Below are 21,945 nucleotides of genomic sequence, written 5' to 3' on the forward strand. Positions count from 1 at the left end.
TCTCCCTAAGCGAACCTCACCCTTTAAATATTGACACACAAATCAAAGCAAATGAAATTTCACTCATCTCTCTCAAAAAGGAAGGTCACAAGTCCGACTCTAAGTACCATATGCTTGCCCCTTATGTAAGTATCCACTAATGTAAGCTCCCTTCAACTTGAGATCAAACAGGGCTTTTGTGGAGTCATTGTGAAGACTTTTAGGCAAGGGTAGGACATGGTTTTATTCACGTGGGTTCAATCTTCCCTTAAGCACTTCTTTTGATTCATTTCGGCGCAACTTTCTTGGCTCTTTTTGAGGATTTCACTTCTTCACAAGGGGTTAGAGAGACACATTGTCACTCTTTCTTATACAATTCAAAACAGTTTTCTTTTTTCTACTTTCTCCACACCTTTTTCACTTTTGTTTTCCTTGAATCCCTTTTTATTCTTGTTCACATGGGACTTTCTTTTTGTCCTTTTTCTTTTCTTGCTTTTTCATTGCCTTCTTTTCTTTCTTTTGTACCTTACTGCTTTGCTTCCTTTCTTGTCTCTCCCCCCATACTTAGCTTTTTGTCATTACTCAAGGGAAGATTTGGGTGCCGAGAGAGGATAATCGTTTAGAGCGGGTATAGGCTTGTAGCATTGGTTCTTGAAAGAAAAAGGTTTAAGGCTCAAAAGGGTTAACTAGGGATTATTTCATTGGAAGGCTATGAAATTGTTCAACTTAGAATTTGGATCAAGGAGAGCCTATAATCATTTCTCAAGTCAAATTTCGCCTCAACAGACATTCAGGGCAAGTTCTAGACCATTGGCTCGGGACTTGGACTCAAATTTCAATTCCTCACCACACACGCTAGGGATTTGCTAAAGACATCGAGTCGAGGGCCCACAACGACCTTAGTTATGATTTAAACACACAATGGTCCAAAAAGACCACATGATGATCGTTTGGTCAACGCAAGAGTCTCAAAGCCACGACTTTCACCATCTTGAACACAACATTATGTCTTTGACCATGGGATCAAAGGCAAATGTGCTAGGCCCAAGTGAAGCTTTGCTTGAGGTGCCTTTAACTACGCTATCAAAAACAAAAGAAAAATCAAAGAAACAGACTCAAACCCTTAAGAAGGTTGTCACGCCATCTATCATTGGGAAGAGTCACCCGGTTCGCGCAATACTCCACCCTTAGAAAGAACCGTGGCATTAAGAAAACCAAGGGCTTATTGGAAACGCCAAAATCAAAACAAGTGGCTACGAGCCTAACTACAAAGCTAAAAACGAAAATTTTGTGAAAATAGAAAATAGAATGAATATGTACAATAGGGGAGTAGAATATACAATGGGGGATGAATATATATAGAAATGTAAAGTTATATACAGCCCAAAGTAAAAAAACACAAAATCAATAAAAATAAACTAAGAATCTATATATATACAGTCATCCAGAAAAAAGTAGGGTACACCCCCACGAATAAAAGCTGGCATTGTCCTCAATGCCAACTATCAAATAAATATCAAAACAATAGAAAAGATATAGGATCTCCCTAGGCCTGGTTCGTCTGCATGGGATCATCAGTGGTCCCCAAGTCCTCTGTATGTATGGGAACCTCAGACTGGTTCCCGATCTCCTACTGCTCAGCTGTTGGGACTGGGGCCTGCTCCTGAACCGGCTGACTGATAGATGCATCACTGGAGGGGGTCTCCTATGGGTCTGGTAGCTCAATAACTGCACCAACTGAACTGGGGAGCTTCCTTTTCTTTCTTGGGGGCCTGGGTGCCTGCTCCTGCCCCTGCTGTGGCTGTGGCACTGGTGCTGCTGCTGGGGCTAGATACCCGAATAACAAGTCTAAAGGCATCTGGTCTGCCAATAGCCTGTCCACATCAGTCCGTAGCACTCTCACCGAATCCTTGGACGCCCTTGACTTCCTCATCTTCTTGTGCTCCTTGGCAAGCTCCCTCAAAGCCTTGCCATGTGAATCCACCGCCATAGTCAAGGCGTCCTGAGTCCTCATAATCTTTTCCTGATTTTCCAGGAGCTTCTTCAGTGTGTCCTCAATGGACTGAGGAAACTGAGTAGTGGAAGGTGCTGAATGGGCCTCAACTGTAGCAGACAATGTAGATAACTTGGATGTCGCAGCTGACATCTAGTTGTTCAAACTGGCTAGTGTTCGGCTCAACTGCTGGGCCGTGAAAGGATGAGTCCGGGAAGAAGGGACCCCCGTGTCAATTGAAGTACTCGAGCCAACAGAGGAGGAGGGTCGTGGAGGCAAATCATCATCAGTGGTGATAGTAGGCATGGTGGAAGGCTCTGTGGGGGGCTCAACCGAAGACACTACCGCCACTGGCTCCTCAGACTGGCCAGCTGGAGTAGAGGAAGGCGGCTTGTAACTTTTGTCTTTGGGGTTGTCTGGCCCTTTCAAACTGTACCAGGAGAATGGAGCCACAGGTTTTTACCTTGACGTCAAACGGTCTCTTCTCCACCTCCAAGTCCCAGAAATATATAGTAAGGGTGCTGGGAAAAGGGTAGTTCCGGTCATGCTCAACCCTTACTGCAGAAATGGTGCGGGACATCACATTGCCTATATTGATAGGATAACCTGCCATAATAGAAGCAATAAGAATCGCCTGGGCAAGTGGAATAGTCTGATCATGAGTAGTCGGGGTTGAGTCGACTGCATACAAAGGTCAACCACCCTCTAGCCTCGAAGTTGAAAGTTCTCCAAAGTATTTTGGTCCCTGCTTGTAACCATTCTGGAACCGTACCCGGGATTGCCAGGTACGAAGCTAACCACGGACGAACCTCCTCGCCCATTGCTAACTTTTCATTGTACAGGGACTCATCTTCGTCAATGAACCCCAAATACTCATTCAACGCCTTCCCGGTGAAAACCACATTTTTGTTTCTCACTTTAGTGTCTTTCAAGATATGAGCCACATTGCTGTAAAACTCCTTAACCATATGCTCATTTGCCTTCAAACAATTGTCTTTAAAGAACTCCTAACCTACTCGAGCCTGGAACTGTCTATGCACATTGGGGTTTAAGGGTAGAAGGTCTTTGTCAATAAAGCTCCGCTCAAGTATCAACTTCCGTGATGGCCACCATTCTCTAAATTTGTGGAACGCCACCTGGCTGACAAATCGATCTTCCCAAACTTCAGGTTTTCTAGTTCTCTCAACACCCCCAACCTGGGGCACCCCACTGTCTGATACCTCATTATCACTATTAGTCCCGCCTTCTGCACTCTCCCTAGATACTGAAGCTGTGGGGGAGGTGGAGTATTCACCACTGCCTCTTGCTGAGCCATCAAACAACTCAAAATGTATACGTTGTGAGTCTTGGGTAGTATGTGAAGTCGGGACTGCAGTAGTTGGCCCTGAATCAGAAGAGAGGTCCTGAGAGGGTACGTACTCACTCCCCGATTGGTCGTCTATAACAATTTGTTTCCTTGTTTTTAGTTTAAGTCGGGAAGTGAGTTTAACTTGTTTCCCTTTTCCTCCCCGGGAGGAGTCACCTCTGTCGGGTTGTTTAGCACCTCTTCCTCGTTGTTTTACCATTATCTGCAAACAAACACATCTAACATTGTTAGTTGAAGCACAGGCAGTGAATCATGTGACTGAATTAAAATTGCAGAAGCAAAATAAAAGTTGCAGACACTGCTACAGAACCAGGCACCACGGACCGCACCATCAGGAATGCAGCCGCGTTGGAGGCACCGCGGGCCGCACTGGGTTAGGTTCAGTGAGTAAGCTAGGGATTGCATGCTTTTGTTCTATTTTTGTTTAACTTTTTACCCCTACTTGTCCCTACTCATGTACCCAATCCTTAGTTATTTCAAACTAACATGGAAGCTACCCTAGACTAACAATTCGAAGACCATTATGAAGGCAAAGAAGTTACAGACTACTGGCAAGCAATTAAAATAAAAATAAAAGAGTAATAATCAAAAATGCATGAAATGTTACCAGGATTATGAAGAATGAATGCAATCTATCCACACAAGCAAGAATCTCAGTCTTGGACGGGGATGAACAGTAGAATTAGGGTTCTGGGTTTCCAATTTGCAAAAAGGGTAAAATGAGACCCTTGGTCTCTATTTATAGAGCCCCAGTAGGACCCGTACTTACCTACCAGCGCGGTCGCACAAAAGTGACCGCGGACCGCACTGAGTTTATTTGTGTGACCCCTTATGATGAAATCTACGCGGACCGCACAAACGTGTAATGCGGTCACGTCAGCCCACCGCGGACCGCACTAACTTGAACGCGGCTGCAGTGAAGAACTTCAGAGAGTCCCCTTTTGATTCATGCCAGCGCGGACCGCACAAAATGCACTGCGGCCGTGCTGGCAATCTTCAGAGACTATGGCATTTTCCAACTTTGTTTTGCACTGCTTTAACACAATCTCTGCAACATCTCATAAACAGTTAGCTCAAAAATCCTAAGCTACACATGGGTTGCCTCCCAAGAAGTAGAAGTGCCTGATTTAACATCACGGCACGACGTATGTTACCACCACATCACTTTAGATGAAGAAACGCCACTACGTGGCTACCATCGAACTTTCCGAGATTATGCTTGACCCGGTGACCATTGACTCTAAAGACTTCGCTATTTTTGTTTTTAAGATCAAGAGCACCAAATGGGGTCACGAACACAACTTCAAATGGCCCACTCCACTTTGACTTGAGCTTACCCGAAAACAGACGTAACCGGGAATTAAACAAGAGAACCATATCCCCAACTTTGAACTCCTTTCCCCGAGCATATTTGTCGTGAAGGTACTTCATTTTGTCCTTATACAAGGACGAGCTGGAGTATGCATGGAATCTAAACTCATCGAGCTCATTAAGTTGTTCAACCCTCCGATTTGCAGCAACATCCCATTCTAAGTTCAACTTCCTCAAGGCCCACATAGACTTGTACTCCAATTCCACCGGAAGATGGCAAGCTTTCCCAAACACCAACCGGTACAGGGACATACCAATCGGAGTCTTGTAAGCTGTCCGATAGGCCCAAAGAGCATCATCTAATTTTTTCGACCAATCGGTCCTATTTGCATTTACAGTTTTAGACAAGATACTCTTAATTTCTCGGTTGGAGACTTCCACTTGACCGCTAGCTTAAGGATGATATGGGGTGGTTACTTTGTGATTAACTCCATATTTGGCTAGCAATGAATCAAAAGCTTTATTGCAAAAGTGAGATCCCCCGTCACTAATGATAGCACGGGGAGTGCCAAACCTCGTAAAGATACTCTTTTTAAGAAACGCCACAACACTCCAGGCTTCATTGTTGGGCAAAGCCATGGCTTCAACCCACTTGGAGACATAATCTACCGCCACCAGAATGTAAGTGTTTCCATAAGAGCTCACGAAAGGACCCATGAAGTCGATGCCCCAAACATAAAAAATGTCTACCTTGAGAATTGTATTGAGGGGCATTTCATCCCTTTTTGAAATTCCACCGGCTCTTTGGCATCCATCACATCTTTTGACCATATTACCGGCATCTTTAAGCAAAGTAGGCCAATAAAATTCGCAACTAAGCACTTTAGAAGCCGTTCTCGCCCCGCCATGATGGTTACCATAGGGTGAGGAATGGCAAGCTTCCAAAATACCCAATTGCTCCTCTTCCGGGACACATCGTCGAATCACATCATCGATGCAAATCTTAAACAAATAGGGATCGTCCCAATAATAATCCAAGCTAACCCGTTTGAGCTTCTTCCTTTGGTTAGAAGAGAGCTCATACGGGATGATTCTGGTAACAAGATAGTTTGCAATATCGGCGAACCACAGTATTCCACTCATTGACACCGCAAGGAGTTGCTCGTCGGGAAATGTATCATTGATCTCAAAGCCATCACAAGGCCTCCCCTCCTCCTCCAAACGGGACAAGTGGTCCGCCACTTGATTCTCGCTACCCTTCCGGTCAACAATTTCTAAATCAAACTCTTGAAGGAGAAGAACACATCTCATCAATCTTTCCTTTGAATCTTTATTGGTCATCAAATACCTAAGGGCGACATGGTCGGTGTGCACAATAACTTTAGCCCCCATAAGGTAAGGACGGAATTTTTCCATAGCAAAAACAATAGCCAACAACTCATTTTTGGTGACTGTGTAGTTCCTTTGAGCCTCATTCATGGTCTTGCTTGAGTAGTACACCAGATGGAACATCTTGTTGATCCTTTGGCCTAAAACCGCCCTCACCACAACGTCACTCGTGTCGCACATGAGCTCAAATGGTAAGCTCCAATTTGGTGCGGTAATGATGGGGGTAATTGTCAACTTTTGTTTAAGGAGCTCAAAAGCCTCCATGCAATTCTCATCAAAAACAAACTTAGCATCTTTCTCTAGCAATTTGCACAACGGGTTAACTACCTTAGAAAAATCTTTGATGAACCTCCGGTAAAAACCCGCGTGCCTAAGAAAACTCCTCACCCCATTGATAGAAGTAGGGAGAGGAAGCCTTGAAATAACCTCGATCTTGGCCTTATCAACTTCAATTCCTCGCTTCGAGATCTTGTGACCCAATACTATACCCTCTTCTACCATAAAATGGCACTTTTCCCAGTTTAGAACAAGGTTGGTATCTTCACACCGGGCCAACACTCTATCCAAGTTTACCAAGTACTCCTCAAAAGAATCCCCAACCACGCTAAAATCATCCATGAAGACCTCCAAGATATCCTCCACCATGTCGGTGAAAATAGCCATCATGCAATGTTGGAAGGTCGCCAGAGCATTACATAATCCAAATGGCATTCTGGAGAAAGCGAATGTGCCATAAGGACATGTGAAAGTCGTCTTCTCTTGGTCCTCCAGGGCAATGAGAATTTGATTGTACCCCGAGTAACCATCCAAAAAATAATAGAAAGCCCAGCCCGCAAGACGATCAAGCATTTGGTCAAGGAATGGCAATGGGAAATGATCTTTTCTAGTCACCTTGTTCAGTTTCCGGTAATCCATGCAAACTCTCCAAACTGTCACTGTCCGAGTCGGAATAAGCTCATTGTTGTCATTGGTCACTACAGTCATTCCACCTTTTTTCGGTACGCATTACACCGGAGAAGTCCATGAACTGTCAGAAATGGGATAAATGACACATGCGTCAAGCCACTTGATAACCTCTTTCCTTACCACTTCTTGCATAGCCTCATTTAGTCTTCTTTGATGCTCAAGTGAATGCCTCACATCCTCCTCCAATATGATTTTATGCATGCAAAAGGCGGGGCTTATACCCCGAATATCAGCTAGAGTCCATCCGATTGCCCTTTTTCGCTTTTGAAGAACCGCCAAGGTGGCCTTAACCTGCATGTTAGTAAGGCAAGAAGAAAGAATGACAGGTAAAGTAGAATTTGAACCCAAGAATTCATACCTGAGGTGTGGAGGAAGTGGCTTCAACTCCAACACCGGTGGCTCCTCAATCGATGGCTTCGTTAGTGGAGTTTTGCGGTTTTCAAGATCTAAAGATAACCTTCTAGGCTCATAAGAATATGAAGCCATACCATGCAATGCATTCACGCACTCCACTCTACTAGCATCATCATTGACATCCATGTTAAGAAGCACGACCTCAAGAGGATCTTCAACATTGATCATGGAACTTGTGTCATCCACTATCACGGCTGTGACAATGTCCACAAAAGAACACACCTCCGTGCTATTTGGTTGTCTCATTGATTTGCAAACATGGAATACCACCTTCTCATCTCCCACTCAGAATGTCAACTCACCCGCTTCAACATCAACTAATGCCTTCCCCGTAGCTAGGAAAGGTCTTCCAAGAATAATCGGCACTTCAAAATCCACCTCACAATCTAATATGACAAAGTCAGCCGGTAATATGAATTTATCAACACGGACAAGAACATCATCGATTATGCCCAAGGGTCGCTTCATCGATCGATCCGCCATTTGAAGTCTCATTGAGGTAGGTCGAGGTTTCCCAATTCCCAAAGTCTTGAAGACCGAGTACGACATCAAATTAATACTAGCCCCCAAGTCACAAAGGGATTTAGCAAAATCCGCACTTCCGATAGTACATGGGATAGTAAAAGCTCCGGGATCCTCAAGCTTGGGTGCCATTGAATGCACTATGGCACTCACTTGATGAGTCATCTTAATTGTTTCACACTCCATCGACCTCTTCTTTGTAACCAAATCTTTCATGAACTTTGCATACCCTGGCATTTGCTCAAGTGCCTCAACCAAAGGGACATTGATTGTGAGGCTCTTCATCATGTCAATGAATTTTTTGAATTGATTGTCACTCTTTTGCTTTGCTGATCGTTGAGGATAAGGTGGAGGTGGCCTAGGCAAAGATGCCTTAGCTTTTTGTACAACCGGCTCAAGCATGTCAATCACGTGTTCCCTAGACGGGTTCACGGCATCTTGAGTCTCTACCTCGACCTCATCATTAATATCAATCCGCACATCATTGTTCGCATTTTGATTAACCACATCATCAACAATCAAAGGTACATCATCATCCCGTAACTCAACGTCTTCATCCATAACTTGCTTTTGCATTGAGGCATTTACATCACCGCCTCTCCCACTTCTTGTTGTAACCGCCATCACATGATTATTATTCCCACCCTTCGGATTCACCACCGTATCACTTGGTAGCGCACCCTTGGGATGAGTATTCAATGCTTGAGAGATTTGGCCTAATTGCACTTCCAAGTTCCGGATAGATGTGTTATGCGAAGCTAGTTGGACCTCAGAATCTTGGTTCTTTTTCATCATTTGCTCGAACATGCTTTCAATTCTCCCATATCACTTCCGGACGAACTCGGACCTTGAGAAGGAAAGGGGGTGGGTTGTTCGGTTGTTGGTACATGGGGGCCTTTGAAAGCTTTGCCCCCGATTACCTTGGTTCCCGCTATTGTTCCACCCTCCTTGATTGTTGTTGTTGCCCCAATTATTGTTACTACCATTCCAATTTCCTTGGTTGCTTTGATTACCCCAATTGTTGTTTTGGTTGTTGTTATTCCAATTACCTCCGCCTTGTTTTTGATTGCCCCAATTTCCTTGAGGACGCCATTGTTGAGTTGAAGAGTTACCTCTATTCCCTTGGTAGTTGTTGACATATTGGACCTCTTCTCTTTGATAATCATAGCACTCATTTGAATAACCACCACCATCATTGTTGTTGTCATATTGTTCACAATTACCTTGAGGTTGTTGTCCTCTTTGCCTCCTTTTCAACATAGAAGTTTACCTTCCATTGCATTGACTTGGCGCGAGTTTTGGACTTATTGCAATTGTGCCTTTGCCAATTGATTCATAGTTGTTGTAAGCTCGGCGATGACTTGGCTATGATCGTGCAATTCCTTATGCAAATGGATGACCACGGTGGGGTCACCTTGGGGCACATTTGCTCGGCTTTGCCATGCCGAAAAGGTGTCGGCCATTTCATCAAGTACATCACATGCCTCTTGGTAAGAAAGTTTCATAAAGTTCCCTCCGACAAATTGGTTCACAATGCATTGATTTGTGGTGTTGATGCCCCGATAAAATGTTTGTTGAATCATAGCCTCGGTCATGTCGTTATTAGGGCATTCTTTCACCATTGTTCTATATCTTTCCCATATCTCGTGCAAAGGTTCCGTTGGCTGTTGCTTGAAAGTTAGAATTTCATCCCGAAGAGCTACCATATGACTTGGAGAGAATAAGTTGGCAATAAATTTGTCCGCCAATTCATCCCATGTTGTAATAGAATGATTGGGGAGCCTTTCTAACCAATCCAATGCTTTACCCCGAAGAGAGAACGGAAAAAGCCTCAATCTCAACGCATCCTCGGACATGTTTGTCTGCTTGCTACCCCAATATGTATCTACGAACCCCTTCAAGTGCTTGTAGGCATTTTGATCGGAGGCACCCGTGAAATACCCTCTTTGCTCGAGCAAAGTCAGCATAACATTTGTGATTTGAAAGTTCCCCGTCCGGATTCGGGGAGGAACAATAGCAGTGGCATATCCTTGATTTGGTAAAACTCTGGGAGCCACTCTCGGTGGTGCCGGAGGAGGGTCTGGAATATTGTTGTTCTCATTTGCATTTACATTGACATGTCGGCCTCTCCGTGGAACTTGAGGTAAGACCTCATCTGGTTTTAGATCCTTTACCTCCTCCCCCGCTATCATATTGCCGAGAGGGTCATTTGCATTAAGAGCCATTGTACCTGATTGATCGACACAAACAAAATTAGTAAACAAGAAGGAAATAGAAGCAAAACACAAAACTAACTAAACAGATAGTCAACACCATAAGCTCCCCGGCAACGGCGCCAAAAAAAGTTTATCGCTACCGACTCGACACTACACTATGGTAGGAAGAGCAGATCGCAATAGCTTTTACCCGAATAGAGGTCCGGGATCGAATTTCCACAGGGAGCTAGTAGTGGAGTTGTATTTTCTGTCTAGCCTAGAGTTGCGGTTGTGCTTCTAATGTCACTTCAAGCATCTTTTGAGTTTTTGTATTTATAACTACTATTATAAAACTACGGATTAAAGCTAGATTATGCTAGGAGAATATTGCTAAGTTGTAATTAATGGGAAGGAAGAGCACTAGGGTCGTGGCATTACCTTGGTGGCTAATTGACGGGTAGATGTTACTTAGGTTCGATTGACTTATTTGGGGCTTATGTTATAACCGTTGCACAATTTTACCCACTCTCACACCTCTCGGTAGAGAGAGTGATTTTGCCCAATTGACTCTCTCGAGACCAATTGGGTTGGCAAATTAGACCAAGCAACTAGGGTTCAAGTAGGGTGATTACTCTTTCGAGATTTAACGCGTTAATTGGGACTATCATTTCTCATGAGTCCATCCCAATTCCTTGTTGGATCAATTTTGAGGTCATAGACTCTCTTTCTCAAGAAGAGTTAAATCCACAAAGCTTGAATCAGTGTTTGCAACCACCAATTCTAAATTAAATCATAAAATCAACCCAAATAACAAACACTCATAGTCAATCTAACCCTAGATGGCAACACCCATCAATTACCCACACTAGGGTTGAGCCACAACCCTAGCTAATGGGTTTAACTACACATAATTAAAGAAGAAACTGAAGAAATAGATGAAGACCTACACATATTAATTAATTACTAAGAAGAAACTACAATAATCTATTGTTAATGGGAAGCAAATATGCCAAAAATGGCTACAACACCAAGTGCAGCTGTTCTTCTGTTCTCAGATCTGACCGCTCTCTTAAAAAATAGTAAAATATTCTATTTATACTAGGCTGGAAAAACTAGACAAAAATACCCCTGTGGGGTCAGTGCGGGCCGCACAAAATGGACCGCGGCCGCACTGGCTCTTGGGCTTCAGTTGTTTGATGACTTGAACTAGGGGATGCAGACCGCGTCGGAGTGTACCGCGGCCGCGAAGGCAACTGGCGCGGTCTGCGCAGACGTGACCGCGGACCGCGTGAGGACAAATGCCCTTTGTTGAACCCTATGAACGCGAACCGCGCAGAGTAAGAGTGCGGCCGTGCAACTTCTCCGCGGGCCGCGTGAATCCTACCGCGGCCGCGTGACCTTAAGCTTGAAACTGTCCATTCTCTGAACCTCCTAGTGCGGCCGCGGTCATTGTTACGCAGTCCGCACTAGGCCCCTTTTTCTTCACTTCTCTTGGTCTTTGATACTTGAGTAGGTTTCACTCCTTTTTGAGCCGATCTTTGACATTTCGTCACTTTGTCAATCAACCCTGCAATCAAGCACAACTTGTGAGCATTTTGGGACTATTTTTGTATCAATTTATACTCAAAGCATAGGCAAGTAGGGACATAAACACTTTAAAATCCTAACTTATCACAGCTACCGGCCGTGCCAACTGAATGGGAAGGGTTGAACTTGAGGAGCTCCAACACCTCCCAGAAACTGAAAGAAAGCCTACTCGAGTTCCAGACAACTACATGGGCAGATGAACATAACCGTTACAAATCAAAGATAAAAATAGAAGATGATCAACGCGGGTTTCTGGTATCAACTAAGGGTCGGGATCAAGAAAAGAATAGGGATAAATCGAAGGATGATTTTGACGCATATCGACGATTTTCTAAGTGCTGGTTTTTGCCTTACGAAAAGGCCAAAGGATGCGGTAGAGGGTTCCGGTCGGCGGATAGGTTCACTCATAATAGAAGAACTAAACGCGACCGGAATAATAGGTCATTACACGATAAGAGGTATCAGGTTCCTGGGATTCCACTTATCCCAGGATGTTCGAGTACAATTTCAATGTCAGCATAGTGGAGCTTGTATAGGCCATGAGGAACATCAAGGAAGCGCGGTTCCGGAGGCCGATGAGATCTAGTCCCAGCTAGAGGGATCCTAATCTATGGTGCGAGTATCATGGGAGTAACAACCACCGAACTGGGGACTGCCGACATCTACACGAGGAGGTGGCAACGTTGTTGAAAAAATGGCCATCCCAGAGAGTTCTTAAGCGAACGGGCTAAAAATAATCACGGTCACAGTCGGGACAATGCAGAGCCCTCGAAGATAGGTGAAGACCCTCCCTGGCTAACCATCAACATGATTTTTGGGGGAAACAAGATCAATAGTGTAACCTTCTCGGCAGCAAAAAAGACAAAAGTATCGATGACTATAAAGCAACAAACTTTGGGAAGTCGCCGAGGACGACATCACCGTTACAGAAAAGGACCCCGATGGACTTATACTGTCGCACAATGATGCCCTGGTAATTTCTCTTAACGTTTTAGATTTTAAAAGTAAATGTGTTTTGGTGGACCTAGGAAGTTCAGCTAACATCATTCAATGGAGAGTGTTGGATCAAGCAAGCTAACCGGAAGCATCATTCTAGCAACAAAGCTCCTTGTCGGGTTCAACTTAGCAAGTGTGACAACCCGAAGGAAGATCTTTCTGCCCACGAACGCCAACGGGGTCATGAAGACTACCTTATTTGAAGTAGTAGACGGCGAAATGGGCTACAACATAATTCTTGGCAGACCATGGCTACACGAGATGGAGACCATACCATCAATATATCACCAACTTCTGAAATTCCGAACTCCAGAAGGAATCAAACAAATAAGAGGAAATCAACCGGCAGAAAGGCAGATGAATGCGATCTCGGTTTCCAACAGTAAAGGGAAGGAATACGCGGCATAGCAATTATAGGATAACGCCTGCTCCTGAACCAAACGAAGGCTGCAAAGGGGAGGAGCCGTCGGAATCCCACCAGGTACCAAGGTATTTCTAGGTACCGGAAGAAATAGACACGACGAAGTCCACGACAGAAAAACTCAAACAAGTGGCATTATCTGAAAAGCTTCTAGAGAGTAAGTTCCGCTTGTGGACAAAATTAAACCCTGAACTCAGGTCAGGATTTATTAAATTTTTTAAAACTAACGTTGATTTTATTGCATGGTTGCATGCGGATATGACAAATATCCCACTAAATATGGCCGTGCAGAAGCTAAGCCTGGACCCAAGCATCTCGCCGGTAAGGCAAAAGAAGCACCCAATTGCCGAGTTTAGAAATAGGTTTGTTAAAGAAGAGGAAACCTTTGACATCCTAAGGAAGCACAACATGAAGCTTAACCCCGAAAAGTATGCGTTCGGAGTCAGCTCCAGTAAATTTTTGGGTTTCCTAGTGTCACAAAGGGGGATCGAAGTCAATAAGATTAAAGCCATCGAGGACATTCCAGACCAGCTGACAAACGTGAAAGAAGTCCAAAGACTAACCGGAAGACTCGTCGCTCTAAGCAAGTTCATTTCTCAATCTTCTGAGAAATGCCATAACTTCTCTCACTTTTGAAGAAGAAAAAAAACTTCGAATGGACTCCGAAATATCAACAGGCTTTAAAATACCTGAAATGGTATCTATCAAGCCCTCCGCTACTATCAAAATCGGAGGAAGGCGAACAATTGCTAATATACTTAGCGGTCTCGGAGGTAGCGGTAAGCGCCGCTCTAGTCCGAGAGGATGAAGAAGCACAATCTCCTATCTATTATGTTAGCAGAATTTTATTAGGAGCGAAAACTCGTTATCCACACCTTAAAAAATTTCCCTTAGCTCTCGTAGTCACCACTTGAAAGCTTGGATCTTATTTTCAGTGCCACCTGATAGCCGTGGCGACAACTTTTCCCCTGCGGAATGTCCTTCACAAACTTGAGTTGTCCGATTGACTAGCCAAATGGTCAGTTGAGATTAGTGAATTTAATATCGAATATAATCCCCAGACCGCGATCAAATTACAAGTTATGGACTACTTCGTGGCCAATTTCAACCCCAGGCTACTGCCTTTGGCTATAAAGGAAGCGGTGATTGTGTCGGAAATGACGTTAGGAGTTTGGACCTTGTTCGCGGATGGAGCCTCCAATGTGAAGGGGTCCGGGCTTGGGTTAGTCTTAATCACGCCCTCGGGAGAAGTCCTAAGGCAGGCCATAAAAACTTTTTCCTTGACTAACAATGAAGCCGAGTATGAGGCTTTAATTGCAGGACTTGAATTGGCCCGGGGACTAAACTCTGAGGTCATTGAAATCAAATGTGATTCCCAATTAGTGGTAAATCAAGTATATGGGATCTTCGACACCAATGAGAAAAGCATGCAACAATATGTGGTTAAAGTTCAAACTCTACTTGCGCGGTTCAGGGAATGGTCAATCACCCACATCCCGAGAGAAAAAAATGCAGAGGCTGATGCATTGGCCAATCTAGGATCATCCACGAAAATGAAGGGGTCGGATTTTGGTACGGTCATACAGCTCATGCACTCGGTACTGGATGTGGACATTTATTATGAAGTAAATACAAATAACCTGGTCTAGGACTTGAGGAATGAAATCATCGACTACCTTGATCACTACAAGCCCGAAGACCCAAAGGCATCTCGGGCACTCTACACTAAAGCAGCTCGTTACAGTTTCTTGGGAGGACAATTATACAGAAGGTCGTTCCAAGTCCCGTTGGCCCGATGCTTAGAAGCCTCTGAGGCTAATTACGTCATGAGAGAGGTTCACGAAGGAATTTGTGAAAATCATTCAGGTACAAATTCGTTGGTGTTAAAATTAGTTAGGGCATGATACTACTGGCTCGGGATGGAACAAGATGCTAAGGCATTCGTTCAAAAATACGATAAGTGTCAACGCCATGCGTCGTTAGTACATTAACCAACAGAACCGCTGCATTTGATATTATCCCCATGGCCATTCATGAAATGAGGGGTGGATATAGTCGGACCGCTGCCACCGGCTCCTAGAAAGGTAAGTTTTTTTTTAATTTTAATTGATTACTTCACTAAGTGGGTTGAAGCAGGACCTTACTAGAAAATCGGCAAGCGCGATGTGGCCGATTTCCTATGGGAAAACAAAATCTGCCGGTTTAGGATACTGAAGGAGATTGCCTACGACAACGGGCCACAGTTCATAGGCTCAAAGGTCACAAATTCTTTGAAAACTTGAAGATTAAAAGAATTACATCTTCGCCATACCATCCGAGCACATATAGGCAGGCGGAATCAACCAATAAGGTGATTATTCAAAACCTCAAAAAGAGGTTGGAAGCAGCCAAAGGCAAGTGGCCCGAAGAGTTACCGAGAGTGCTGTGGGCATGCCGGACAATGGCCAAGTTAAGCATGGGAGAAGCACTTTTCTCTCTCATATATGGATCAGAAGCTCTAATCCTAGCGAAACTAGGAGAAGCAACCTTGCGATACTTCCGGACGGATAAAGAAATAAATAATGAAGCACTACTAGTCAAATTGGAGCTGCTTGATGAACGCAGGGACTTGGCACACATATGGATGGTGGCCCAGAACCAAAGAATGGAAAGGTATTATAATCAAAGGGCCAATCTCTATTATTTCAAAGTGGAAAACTTGGTTTTAAGAAAGGTGACTCAAAAACACCCGAGAGCTCAACGCAGGAAAGCTGAGTCCGACATGGGAAGGCCCCTATCGGGTTTCAACTGTCACCAAGAAAGGATCATACGAACTAGAAAACCAAGATGGGGTCAAATTGTCGAACAACTAGAATGTGACTCACCTCAAAAGGTATTATTGATGATAAGCACTGGTTGTACTGAAAGTATATATTGCACTCTTTTTCCCTTCGTCCATTTTTTATCCCAATTGGGTTTTTCTAGCAAGGTTTAATGAGACAGCAATGGAAAGCATACCGAAGAAAATGTCATCAGCAGAAATAAGACCTTTATGTGACAGGGCATGGAAACAACAAACCATTGCGGGATGGTTAGATAGTCTTTGGCTTGATGCCAAATGCCTAACGGGAACCAAAACTTGCCATCGGACCAAAGGTTATTCAACTGTTCACGAGTGCTCTTTCCTATAAGCCACTAGGGTGTGGTTAGATAATCTTTTGCTCGATATCAAAATTCCTAACGGGAAAAGAAGCTTTCTATCGAACAAAAGATTATCCAACCATTCGCTAGCGGAATCCTAAAAGGAGCAAGACTTCCAGTGTTCCAATTCGCATTCTTCGCATTCGAACACTAGGTGGAATAATATGAGAATATGGCAACCTGATTTCCATAGAAATCGGGAATAAAAATGTCTTATCAGGACCAGGGGACTGTACAGCCAACCCCGTAGAAACAAGTTGTACAAATTAGCATGTAATGGCAATTTCTTTTCTTTCAAAAAAAATGAATGCTTATGTATTTTTGAAGATAGAAGAAATAAAATTAAGTCCTTTTATTTTTATCTTGTTTCTTATCCAAACGATGAATTGATTTTATCATTAGAAAGTTAACCAAGCACTTCAAATGCTAGTGCCAAAATGAATAAGAGATGTCCTCTTCAAGAGCACCGTAGACATAAGAGGTCCCTCTATTATGAAACTCTCACAGTAAAGGGCATTTATGCGCGGAACCCAAATGCTATCGGGGAAAATGCACCTGACACCTTGCCTAATCTGGCACAAAAAGAATATATTTTGCGTAATGCTTAAACAGAAAAGCACTTTTATTTATAAAACGTGCCAAGCAGCACAAGTATAGAAATACAAAGAGCAACAAAGGAAAAGAAAGCAAAAAGCTAAATTATGGCATCCCTAGAACTCAGGGGAGGAGAAGCATCAGCGCCCCCGAGAGAAGTAGGCGGATCTACCGTCGGCTCAGGATCTTGGCCTTCATCATTATTCTCATCAAATTCTTCCTCGGTTCCGATTTCATTGTCAGGAATCAAAACCAGAAGAGTCATTTGCATCAGGCTAATTTGGGAGGCATCTTTGAGCAGTTAACTACAACTCTCGGGCCTTGGCAATCTGTCAATATCAATGACGCCCGCTTTGGCCTCTTCCAAGGTTTTTCTCCTCATATTATACATAGAAAGTGTTTTTTCGATGATGAGGGAATCCTCTCGGTGCTGAAGTTCTGGTTTAAGCCTATCAACCTCGGTCAGAAGGCCACCCCGCTCGGATCTCGTGGCACTAAGACTAAGATCAAGATCACGGATAGTGGTTATATGAACCTTATTATGTTCCATGATCCTCTTATACCTATCCTCCATCTAGGCACGCTTCTCCTCGGCAGCAGTAACCTCTTCGGCTTCGGAGTTCAAGGCTGCCTCCAAGTTATTCGCTCTTTTCAATGGAGGCTGATTCGTGCTCGGCAGTAGCGAGCACAACATCTTGGAACTCAGCCCACTTAACCTTAGCTTCTTGAAACTGTACATTTAGCTGAGAGGCTTTTTGGCTGATGACCATCAGTTCCTGCTCACTCTGTTGCAACCGATCCTCTAACTCACTCGCCTCAACAGCTTTTGCTTCCAGCAACTGGGGGCGAGCAAATATTTGGTCCATCTCGGCCAACAACTGATCCCGCTCGGACTTGAGTCCTTCTTTATGAAGGATCAATTTTTTAAGGCCCTCGGAAGCAAGGAAGTTGGACTGCAAAGCAAATACCAAAGTTAAAAATCCTGTCATGGCAAATCAAGAAAAAGCAAGCAATAAAATAGCAAGTTCGGTACCGCTGCCGCATTGTGCATGGCATTATTTAACAAACACTCTCCCGAAAGAGAGTGAATTTTCTTCTTATTTTTTTCTGAAGCTATTGGCTTCAGATATTTGACGAGTTCTACCATCAGGACATTAGATGGCACTCAATAGACACCGAGAGGGAGACATTCCTCCTCCTCTGGGGATCTGCAGAAGGGGGCGAGTAGTTGTGCCCCAAATTCCCATGGTATGGGGACTGGGAGGAGGGACATCCTCCTCTCGGGCATCTGCGGCCGATGGGAGTGATGTAGCAGTTGTTGGTGATGAAGGTATGGCCAACGTAGAAGGAGATGAAGCTGATGGTCTTGTGGGTTGAGAAGCAGCTGCGGTAGAGAAGTGTTGTTCATTGGTTGCTCACCAACCGAAGGCGGAAGAGGCCCGGTACTTAGCCTCATAGTACCAGGAGCAGCGACTGGGACCGAAAAGAGAGAATTGACATTCTCCACCAAGTCAAATTCTCCCCAAAGCGCTTGGGCATCGTCCTCTGTTGGGGTTATAAGCTCTTCAGATTGAGCATTATGTTGAGCTGATAAAGATCATTGTCTCCTTTGTAGGGAAGCCCCTTCATCACTGGCTTCTTTATCACCGTCAATAACCACAGTGGTTGCGGCTGGCTCAGGTGTGGCTTTCTTCACTTTTTAATTCTTACCCTCGGCCGAGGAAGAATGCCATTTTTGGTTGCTTGTTCTCCGGCTGGGGACTCCGAGAGGAAGCGCTTGCACCGGAAGCAGACCCGATGGCACCTGTTCGGGTGAGATCCTCCTTCAATAACCTTGTAGCCTCTACAGAATCAACCAAAACATCATCCTCAGGGATTGTAATAAAACCCCGCAGGAGACCTGAATCCAACAAAAAAAAAGAGCGGTGAGGTTAACCAATCAATCTAAATACAACGGTAAAATGAAGGCAAAATCAGTTTACCATGATTCTTGGTCCTCCACCCATACTTGGGGGCCAACTCTTTCCACCGGCGAGTCTCGGGCGTGGTGATGTCTAGAATATTCTGAACCCACCGGTCCAGGCCTTCAACCCTTGGTGGTGTCCACAGAGTTGCTGAAATAATGAATGAAGAAGGATCGGCGACATCATGAAACAATCATTTTCCATAAAAAAGGAGATAAACTTTGAACTTACGTGTTTGAGTCCAGGATTCGGGGAAAGATGGAGTTGTAGCCGGTATGATGTCCCTGGTGGCAATGACGACAAACTGCTCCATCCACCCATGGTCGTTGTCGTCATCCATGCTGGTGAGCAAAGCATGGTGGCCACGTTTGCTGAAATTTATTACTCCCTCACAGAAAATCTTGGGGGAGTTGAGGTTCATCATATGAGCCAAGGTGAGTCCTCCTTCGTCTTTTGGCACAGCCACCGTAGACATGCCACCATTCGTTGCACCGAAGGGCCTACCTGTGCCAAACAAACCTGATACCGGTGGAACTACCCAAAAATCACGGGGTCAAATCCCCCTATCAAAGAAAATAGAGCCAAAGTAAAGGGATACGTGTAAACATACGTAAAACCCTTCTTAGTAAAGGTCACTCACTCCACTAAATTGGGAGCAATGATGTTTAGGTGGTGGCAATCATAGTCCTCCTTCACAGCAAGAATACTGGAAGGGCGAATAGAAGAAGGAAATAGTGGGGCTTAATCCTAGGACCTTGTTCCCAAGGTATAGCTATAAATAGTGACTTCAACAACCACTGTAAGATATAAAAATTCCGGCAAACTTATGCTACGCATTATCCTAAGCTGAATAATATTTTATTTTCCGTCTAACGTTATTCTTATTGCTGCCTTCGGAAGCCTTGCTCCCGAAACCAAGCTGTCTGCTACTTTATCTCGATTTTAATGCTAAGTTTTGCATTTTATTTAATTTCTTTATCATTTCAGGATCATATCGATTTGCTTGTTTATAAACTACGCTATAAATCAATTGTACCATTTTACGGGTAAACATCTTTGTCAGAAATTTCTCCATTTTCAAGGCTCATCCATCCCACCACATCCGTTATAGTACCCCTGTTCATTTCATCTGTTAGCTTTCTCCTCCTTCCCCTTTTTCCACTTCCTATCTGATACTCCATAAACTCTCCACTAGAGGCTTGGGAAAACCTAAACCGAATCACAGAGCAAACGGACAAAAATTAAAATGAATCAAAGACCAGTATGAAGTAACTACATAAACGTGTGAGATCATAGCCAGATACAAACAAACATACCAAGAGAAGCAAGCATTCCAAAAGTTTAGTTTCAAACAAACACCAAGGACTTAACAATGGGGATTTGATTTTTGCCTTTGCAGTTCCACTTCAAGTTTTATCTAACAACATACAGGCTGCATCTTTGCTTTATACATGTGTAAAAGCAACAACTACACAAATGTTATTTTAGAGATGAACTCTTTACTAGTTGTCAATATTTTGGAAGGAAGTTGCACCTTCCTTGGGAACTATAATATGAAATTTTGACAAGACTGCCAGTATAAGGTTAGACACTGCTTTAGGGAAGGACATGAACTTGCAGATGCTTTACCATTCCAATTGATGTACTATTATGATGTTCTCAGCCTAAGAATGAACTGGTGAAAGTAAAACAAATCAACATGGACAGCCTGCCAACTGTTCAGGTTCATCATGTTTTATGTTTATCAATATGAAGAGAAAGAAAGCGATATGTTGGACATTCTAGTGAAAATTCTTGGACATTTTGTAGTTTGTAACATTAGTTTTTGTCAAGTGCATTGTACAAGAAAGTAGAAAATTGCATACCCCTTTGATCTTACACAGTATATTTGGAGCACATAACTAGAATTCTTTTGGAAAGCTGCAACTGCAAAAGGTGAACCTGCTAGATATTAACATATAACTGTTTGACCAAAAGATGTACCTTTTTTATTAAAACAACTAATGATAATGATTAGGTTAATCTTAGTCAAGCATAATAAACCCCAGATCTGAAGATGAATCGGAAAATAGTGACTGAACTAAAATAAGAGCGAACAATCTTTATTGATATTTTCGTTTCTTCTTTCATGAGACATAGAATTTTACATCCTTTTTGGAAGGAGAATAGAAGGAGAGAATAGACAGAGAGAAAATCGGAAGCGTCGACTTTAGGGGACCGGGTCGCTGCCCTTGAGGCCGAGAAGGCGCAATTGTTAGCCCAAGTCGAATCTGCCTTCGTCGCTGTTCCCCGTCATATACATGAGCTCTAGGTATATGCCGAAGCCCAGCGGGATATATATAAGAGTATGTGGGAAGCGGACAATGTTTCTGAGGCTGTATACGAGGGAGCACGGGCAAAGGCACGAGAGGCTCGTGTTAACTGTGGATATGATCCTACGACGCTGGGGGCCGACGATGATGCTTATGCTGAAGAGAGACTTCCTGGAGACGGTGATGAGGAGGACGGCGGTGACGGCGCCGAGTGAAAGAATTTTTTATCTTTGTTTGTGTTGTTCTTTTCTTCTCTCTTTTTTTGGTTTGTTGTCTTTGTGTTGTTCTTTTTTCCTTTGGACTTGTCCGGCTTTTATCCGTGTGTAATTTGTGACTATTTGCGCAACTACTTTAAATAAAAAGAACTTTTCATCGGCGTATGTCTTTCGCACTTTCCTTCCTTTTCCTTTGCATAAATTTGGCGTGAAATTTTGGGTTCCCATATGGTCGATTCCTGATTTTCAGGGAATTTGATCTCAGCCAGGCTGAGTAGGACTTCATCGTGTGAGTCCGAATGGAGTCGTTGATCTGCCTATTTGGGTGAGGTCGACAAGTGACTTATTGCTTCGAGCAGATTCACTCTTGATTCAAAATGGGATTATATAACATGTTCGTTATTTCGGACGAAGCCAGTCATGACTTGGGTCGTTTGGGTGAGACCAAACTACCGTTGGTTCGGGCGATGTCGTTTCTCTTTCAGCGATATCCATTGGCCTTAAGGGTGTTGTTTCGAACATTTTCCGAAAAGTTAACCCA

Source organism: Nicotiana sylvestris, chromosome 6, assembly GCF_000393655.2.
Source record: "Nicotiana sylvestris chromosome 6, ASM39365v2, whole genome shotgun sequence".
In the NCBI taxonomy this organism is placed as follows: Eukaryota; Viridiplantae; Streptophyta; class Magnoliopsida; order Solanales; family Solanaceae; genus Nicotiana; species Nicotiana sylvestris.